The 8,601-nt window shown below is 42.7% G+C and overlaps 1 long non-coding RNA gene across 1 annotated transcript in view; it reads left to right on the top strand.

Annotated features, from left to right (window-relative positions):
- The first annotated feature begins 350 nt into the window (after nucleotides 1-350).
- The window catches only part of LOC121137622, a 170,811-nt gene continuing 162,560 nt past the window's right edge, over nucleotides 351-8,601 (top strand). Inside the window, exon 1 of the long non-coding RNA XR_005874911.1 lies at nucleotides 351-868. This is a non-coding gene — a long non-coding RNA (uncharacterized LOC121137622). The remainder of the gene's footprint in view (nucleotides 869-8,601) is intronic.

Genomic DNA, 8,601 nt, shown 5'->3' with positions numbered 1-8,601 from the left:
TCTTTGAGTTCCTGCCCTGACTTCTCTCAGTGATGGACTGTCACCTGGAAATGTAAGATGAAATAAACTTTTTTCTCGCCAAGTTGATTTCTGTCATGGTACGTCATCACAGCAATAGTCACCCCAATTAGAAGAGAAGTCGGTACCAGGATTGTGGGGTACTACTATGACAAGCCTGACCAAGTTATTTTTTTTTGGAGTATTGTGGAAGGACTCCAGAACTTTGAGTTAGAAAAGCCATTGAGTGTTGCGACCTTGGCGAGCTGTTCTGTGAGAGCTTGGCAAATAAGAATGTTGAGCAGTGCAGAGGAAGGAGGCTTGGCTTGTGCAATTCCAGATGGAAGGTTGAGAGTCATGCAAAGATTCTCTCTGGGCTGTTAGCTGTTTTGAGTTGAGAATCTGTAGTTCTGGTAAACTGGGCTGAAGAATCAGCTGTGACTAACGAGAGACCAGAACCCGTGGTTTTGCTGGGACAGTAGATGTTGGTCAGCTGGGCCCGGAGACTCAGCTGTGATTGAGACAGGAGCTTCACTCGGGTGAAGTCTGGGAAGTGTGTGCTCAGAGTCAGCCCAACTCAGTAGTGACCCAGGTGGTACCAGTTTTGGAGGCGTGAAAGGGTCAAGGAACGCAGCAAGGCTTGGCACATAAGGCGGGGCTGGATGGCTAAGGAGAGCCCAGTAGAGGCTTTGCTGAAAGTGCAACCGGTTGCAGTAAGAGATGCCAGCACCATGGGATGACCACCAAGAACAGCAGAAGCAGTGGAGTGGAGGCAGCCCAGTGTCATGAGACGAGCTGTGTGAGCTGCAGAGGGCAGACCAGAGACGTGACCCAGACCCCAGGGAGGAGCCTAGAATATGGAGAGCCCCAGGTACTGGACATTCAGTGATTTACACCATTGCGGTTTGTTTTGCTTTGTTCAGGTTATGACTGTGACCTCGATCTACCTTCTTGAATAGTACTCAACCAGCCAGAGCAGCTAGCTGACCCCTTCTCAGGAGCCTTGGTGTTGCCATTAACCAATGATTGTGGCAAACAATGAGAGGCAAGGTTCTGGCTGAGAAGGAGTCAGTTGTGCAGGCTGTTTTTATGTCAGTGTGACACAGCTGGAGTCATTGGAAAGGAGGGAAGCTCAACCAAGATAATGCCTCCATAAGACCTGACTGTAAGGCGTTTTCCTAATTGGTGATTGATGGGGGAGGGTCAGGGTGGAGTCATCCCTGGCCAGTGGTCCTGGGTTCTAGAAGAAGGCAGCCTGAGCAAACCAGTAAACAGTGCTCCCTTTGGTCACGGTGTCACATCACAGCGGTAGTCATCCTAACTAGGACACGGTGCTTCTCGTGAAGTTGAGTCTTCAGGTTTTTAGACACAGCAAATGATTTTGAGGAAGGCTCCTCAAAGCTGCCGTCTGACTGACAGACACTGGTGCCATCTGACTGAATGACTGATTCATCTGACTGACAAACTGACTGACTGACTGACTGACTGCACCAGGGGAGGCTGTGTTGAGTCGACCTTTTGGGGATTTCTGGCACCCAAGGCAAGTACAGCTTCCTAGAAGAAGAGAGAAAGCTCATGGAAAAAAATAGAATAATTAATGTCCTGCTCTCTCTTTGCTGCTATAGCAAAATGCCTGAGGCTGGATAATTTACAACAATCAGAAATTTCTTTCTTATAGTTCTAGAGACTGGGAAGTCTGGGATCAAAGCTCTAGCAGGGTTGGTGTCTTGAGAGGGTCCTGTCTTGATCTGTAAGATGACAGCATGACTCCTCAGAGGGGATGAAAGCCATATTCTCAAGAGTGGGAAGACTAGAAGGAGCCAAGCAAGCCTCCTTCCTTTCCTCTGACCATTCTGTGAGGGCTACCCTCACTGACAAGGACTCATGTGATAGTCATCTCCATGTCATCACAGTGGTTACTGTTTTGTCAATGCCTTTGGCATACATGCATTCCCATAATACCTGTCTTCACAGTGAAAGAGAAGCCAGTGTATTCTGGGGCAGACCAGATAAGACTGAAGGATGCTATTTTGAGGGCAGTCCTAGAATAACATGCAAAGTGATCCAGCTGGAGTGGTTGTTGCCTAGCTACCAATATCTGGACCACTCAAAGCTGGTCTTCTGCTTTTAAAACTGATGAAGTGCTATACTGGTTTCCCTATGGAAAACCAACAGCGTTTCCATTACTAACGTGCTTGTTCGAGGCTCATTCTGAGAGACAGCTGAACTCTGTGGACTGCTGCTGTGGCCACCGTTTTCCTCTGGGGGACGTTGGAGCATGTGACTTGAATGGTAACTGTTGAAATTCCACCTCTCTGATGATGTTACATTTTTCTGGTAGAGTATCAAACATCTGGAGGCAGCAGAGTCAAGTCATACCCAGAATTCTTGCCTAAGATGCTCAACATCTGTATGACTGTTTCTGCTGCATTAACCTGGAACGAATTCATTTGGAGCTTAGAACCATGTATCAAGATTTTGTTTATAATCAGCCATTTGTAATCTGCTTTGTAAAATTAAGTAGAAAGACAGGAAGCATCCTCCACTAAACCACGATGTCTTCTCTTCCTGTGGCTCATTTCCAGGCTCCTGACACCAGTTTTGACTCCCACAGAGGCAGTATTCTCCCTCTGGCCACACTGTCACAGCCTGAGGTGACCTGAAGGAACACAATTTAGAAGTCATCTTTTGAATTAAGAGTCTATCCACAGTCCTAGGCAGCCCTAACTTCACAGGTGGAAGGAAACAGCCATATTCGAAGGGACTGAGAGGTCCCTGCTTCCCAGACAAGGATTTCAGGAATGACAGCTCAGGAGGAGGGTGATTTTGTGTCAATTTTAATACATGTCAAGAAGACAAACATATACATTTGGTGGGCATTTTCCCTTTTCCCTTTTACCACATTCTATTCTGCTTGGAAGCTGAAAAGAGTTCTTACAACTAGCCAAAGGAGAAATAGGGAATAGATAACATTGCCAGTTTTTACTTGGTTTTATAGATTTTGCTAACTTATAGTTTAAGTGATAAAATTATATACATTCAAAAATAACAGAAGAAATTATGTATGTGTGTATAAATATATATATTTCTGAATGTTTTATTCTACTTTGAGCGGTGTATATGTAAACCTAGACATTGATGCCTGCAAAGACCAGAAGAGGGCACTAGACCCCCTGGATCTATAGCTGCAGGCACTCCTAAGCTGCCCCATGAGGTTGCTGGGAACAGAACTTGGGTCCTCTTGGAAGTGCAGCTACCACTCTTCTGCATCCTCTTTCCAGCCCTAAAAATTATATTTTTAACTTTCATACAATGCTTCCAATGCCTAAATATTAGTTCAATTTACTTTACTATAGAAACATGCACTTACCCAGAATTGAGTAAGAAGAAATAGGAAATGGCTCCTGCCTCCTTGGATATATTCATCTATGGTCTGTTAGGAGGATGTTAAATGAACTATTTTGTACGTTAGTTGTACATGAATGTTCCTACTTTCCATCTAAAGGGCCTGAATTCAGAATAATAGTAACTACACCACCTTACACTGTAGAAAGATCGTAGACAATGTCTAATTGAGGAGAAAGAAGCCAGTCAGGACAATATGTGAGAAGCTCTGTTTCTGTCCATGTTAGAATACACTTATGCTATAACCCAGCAATTTCTTTCTTGTTATTTTTGAAAGAGCAATGAAAGCACATGGCTATATAAAGATGACTACACAAAAGTTCTAGAAGTGAGGTCCTGATATTCTGTGTTGGTCTGGGTGTGAAAGATATAGATGCCAGGTGCTCATAAATTGGAACACTATTCAGAAATAAAAAAGCAATCACGTTTGAAGAAAAATGCAGCAGAATCATGATTTAAACCACAATGTTAAACCATTATGGTGAATCCCAGTTTGGTCTTCAGTATGGTGAGGAGGTGAATTTGGGTTTTCAGTCATAAATTTTTGTTAATTTCTTCTGGTGAAGTTGGAAAACCAATACAGGGTAGGAGTGGATGGGTAGTTTAGCTTCTGTTATGTTTCCCATGAGCATAAGGAACAGCCGTTTTATTTGAAGAAAATGGAAGATCTGCTTTCCTATTTAATCCCTGAAATGTGAAGTCAGACATGCATAGTTGTTGCATGTCCCACAAACTGAAAATCACTCACTGAGCACTTTGTCAAGTATACTTTGCTGTCATCTTTCCCGACATCAAAGCCCCCTCCCTCCCTTCATTACCCACTCTCACTCTCTGCCGTGTGTCTCGTATCGTAGTACAATTACTCATTGTTTTGTGATTTGATTTTATTGCCACCGGGTCTTTTCTTAATTGACCTAAATTTTGCATCAGTTGTTTAGCTTTTTTATTCTTTGGACTTTTTTCTTCCGTATAATATTTGCTGGTACTATTAATATAATCATGCTAGACTCAAATATTAATTGTGAAGGTTGACATCTCAGTGTTACATTTGTCATTAAAAGGTTTGAAACCATCCCAGTGACTCAGTGTCACTGTCATTTATTAACCATTTTATCTGTGTGCGTCTCCCATCCCATTCTTACTCAATTTTTCACCAAATGTGTTGGTTTTTTGCTACTATCATGAGATTTACCCCCACTTTAACTTCTCAATATTTATTACTATTTTTGTTAAATATTCACACTGTACCAGACAAACTTACCCAGATTTCTTGGTAGGTAATTTTATTTTGTTTAACTTACTGGAGTGTTTTCGAAGATTTTAGGCCTATTTTCAGCTGAACAAGACAAGATACTATATTGTTCTCACAGTGTTAATGTTTATTTAGTTACCTCTCCTCATCTTAGGCCTTCCTACCCATTACTAGATATTCATGGATGCATAATATATTTCTTTGGCTTCTGGTCTTAATTTAAGTAATTTTGGTGGTTTCATATTCCCTTAAATAGCACTTATATAAATCATTTTCTTCCTTGTTTGCCTTTCCTCTTTGCTCTTCTTAAAGACTGTTGGTCCTGTTAAATGTATTTTAACATGTTTTTATTTTATCCTATGACTTCTCCGTTAACCTACTAATTTCCGGACTCTGCTAGTTACTTTTATTTTCTCATGTTGTTTTTGTATGCTTAGAGGGCATGTTGTATTTGTAGGTGTGGCGTGAAGTGTGTGTTGTGTGTGTGGTGCACGTGTGTGAGTTCCAGGGTATTCAAGCCTGCACACATGCATGCAGAGGCCAGAAGAGGATGTTAATGGCCTTCCTCTACCATTTCTGGCCTTATGCTCATGAAGTTGGCTCCCTTACTGGACGGGAAGATGGCAGCATTGGTAGGATGGAGGCCTTGAGGACTTGCGGGGTTCACCTGTTCTGCCCCTCCGTGCTGGGGTTGCAAGTATCTGCAGCTACATCTGCCTGTCACGTGGGTGACAGGGATGTGAACTCAGCCCCTCATGCTTGTGGGCCCAGTATTTCACCCGCCAAGCTGTCTCCGTAGCTCCTGGTAATTATTTTTGCTTCACTGTGATGAAACCCTTCACAGAGACTATTCCAGAAGCTCCCAAATAAAAACCCACCAACTGGGTCCAAGCTTTTTAGAGGGGACTTTTTCTATTTATTCCACAGCAGCAAATATGTAAGAAGTCTACACAGTTAGATTTTTGAAAACTCAGAAAAATACACTCAAGGTAAGGCATTGGTATAGGAAATGTATTTTTTCCCCAAAATAAAGCAATCAAGTAACCAAATGAACACACTGAGAAGCAACAGAATTCTGGAAAGCCAAGTACATTTTTTTCCATTACCCGAGTATGCCTGTTGGGTATATTTTCAGTTAGGCTGTGGGCTAGAGGAACAGATTTTATTTCTTTATTATTTTATTTATTTATCTGTTATTTATTTACTAATTTATTTTCCTCTAAGAGGGCTGCTGACACTCCTCATAGAATGGCAGCAAGATCCAAGAGCAAACCTTACCAGTGACTGAGAAATGTTCACCATGGGAAGTCAGGTCAACAACTCCAGGAAGGAACCTGGAGGCAGGAACTGAGGCATAGCCCACAGAAGAATACTGCTCACTGGCTTTCTCACCCTGATTTCTTGTACAACCCAGAACATACTAGCCAGGGTGGCACTGCCCACAATGACCTGGGCCCTCCCACATCTGTCATTAACCAAGAAAATGCCCCCCAGACTTGCTCAATGACCAGTGCAATGGAGGGATTTTCTCAGTTGTGGTTCATTCTTCCTAGATGGCTCTAGCATGTATCAAATTGACAAAGAAAAATCCAAATCTAACCAGCACATGGGGTACCACACATGTGTTGACCTTAGAAATCACAAATTTTCCTCTATTGATTAAGGTTACCACAAACTTAAAGTTTGAGATGGATAAGTTTCCAACACAAGGTGAGAAAAATATAAAGTCACATTATAAGGAAGCATGTTGTGGGGGAGAATAAATAAGTAAATGTAAAAATAAAAAGTAATTTTAAGCAAGGCATGTACGCTAAAGTATATTGGTGATCCATCCCTGGAAAATTCAATCTGCTGCAAGAAGATAGTGATATCTGGTTTATGAGTCTTTTCTCTAAAGTGTCTTTATTTTCTTTTCCCTATGGGAAAATGTCAACCATCCCATCTGTTAAATTTTCCTTCTAAGATTTCATTGGTTAGTGGCTGTAGCATGTAATGTTTTTATTTATTTACTAGCACACAGCCTTGTTTGTAAATACCTTTCTTCTTATCCTCTTTGCCCTTCTGAATTTTGTGAAGCTCGATTTTCTCTTGTGCAGAATGGGATAACTGGTACTGTGTTAAGCAAAATAGACAAGGACGAGACAAACACATACAATCAGTCCCACACAGTTCACGAAAGCCCTAGAGTATCAGAGCCTCAGGTTGCCTGGACTCCTACTGGACCAGGCCAGGGACACTGAGTGTAACAGCCCCTCTGACCACCCTACACATGTAAGGTGGGAGAAACATGGTCTACCAAGAGAAGGAAGCACCTGGGTCACCGTAGAGCATGGACCCTGGGCAAGAAGAGGGCATGGCTAGGAAGGAAGTCTACTCCTTGTTAAACTGCTGATAGCACATAGGATTGAAGGATTCGAACTTCTCCAAGTTTGCCTCCACTCAAGTTAGTTTATCAGATTGCTCCAATGGTTAATGTAAAATACTTAGAAAGGCAGTTGGTGTCTAACAATGTCTCTATCACATTATCTCTTCTTGCCTTACTGTTGACTTCATCCCAGCCCCCTGGCCATCCTTCTGTTCATACACACTGATGGCACCAACAGGGAAATAATGTTATATAAGCACGAGCATGTACAAGAGATTATCAAGGCCATGGAATTGCATTAGGTAGCAATGGCTAATGAGCAACAGTTATTTGTCCCCATGGGTCTGCCCACTTCTGTGGGATTGGCTAAGGGTGGGCGGATCCAGTCTGGGTTGACTTAGCTTTATACCAGATGTTTCTAACCAACTTTCTAAGAGCAGCAATGAAACCCTTAATATGCCTCAGACAGACAGCAGGGGCAACAAAACAATCAGAAATGTTCAGGAACTCTTGAGACCTAGGCTCACAACAGACAACTGTTGCATACATTCTTCATACAGCTTTACTTACTCATAAAACCCTGTGGAGGAAACATGTATTTTACCTGCTCTGCTGCCTAGCTTAAACTGTCAACTTGATATAATCTAGCAGTGTCTGGAAAGCGAGTCTCAGCTGAGAAATTTCCCCAAATCATACTGGGGATGTGTGCAGAAGATTGTGTTGATTATTAATTAACCAGGTCCGTCATGATTGTCTGTGTTGTTAATAGATCCAGCCCACCACGGGTGGCACCATTCCCTAGACAGGCGCTCCTGAATTGTGTAAGAGTAGAGAAAATTAGCTGAGTAGTAAGCACTGAGCCGTCAGTCAAGGCTTCACGTATTTATCCTCTCTCTGCTCTTGATTACGGATGTCCTGTTTTAAGTACGTGTCTCGACTTACCCACAGTGATGGGCTGTGAGCTGGAACTGTGAGCCAGGCAAACCCTTTCTCTGTTGCTTTTTGATCAGAGTGATTTTATCAGCCAACAAAAATTAAACTAGGCAATCCCCTAAGGTGGGGGGACAAAGACTCAAACAGTGGTATCCGTCATCTTCTTGTTTGTATTCATTTACATGTGTTACTTCATGGAGACAGGTCATGCTTTTCCTTCTAAGTTACAGTCGAATTGCCCACCACTTTTGCTGTCTTTCTCTAAGCTCTGATTTCTAACCAGTGATACAGGTTGGTCCATTTCTACCCCAGGAAAATTAGCAAAAATTTAGGTGTAACTACAGGATTAATTTATAAGGAGGGATATGAAGAGCCCTGCTTTAGAGGCTGTTAAATTGAAGACCCTATAGTTTGAATGTAAAATGTCTCCCCTGGGTTTTTATGTTTGTGGTCCCCATATCATGGCACTGTTTGGGGAGGTTGTGATTCTATAGGGGCAGAGCCTCAGGGGAGGAAGTGCGTCATTGAGGGTGAGCCTTGGGGTTTTATAGCCTAGCCCTGCTTCCTGCCTGCCCTCCGCTTCCTGACTGAAGATGGCATCCTCCTTGTGCTCCTGTCTGCATTACTTCCCTGCCATAGTACACTGCAC

Source organism: Mesocricetus auratus, unplaced genomic scaffold (genome assembly GCF_017639785.1).
Source record: "Mesocricetus auratus isolate SY011 unplaced genomic scaffold, BCM_Maur_2.0 Super-Scaffold_100691, whole genome shotgun sequence".
Taxonomy (NCBI): Eukaryota; Metazoa; Chordata; class Mammalia; order Rodentia; family Cricetidae; genus Mesocricetus; species Mesocricetus auratus.
This window is presented reverse-complemented; position numbering and strand designations above follow the sequence as displayed.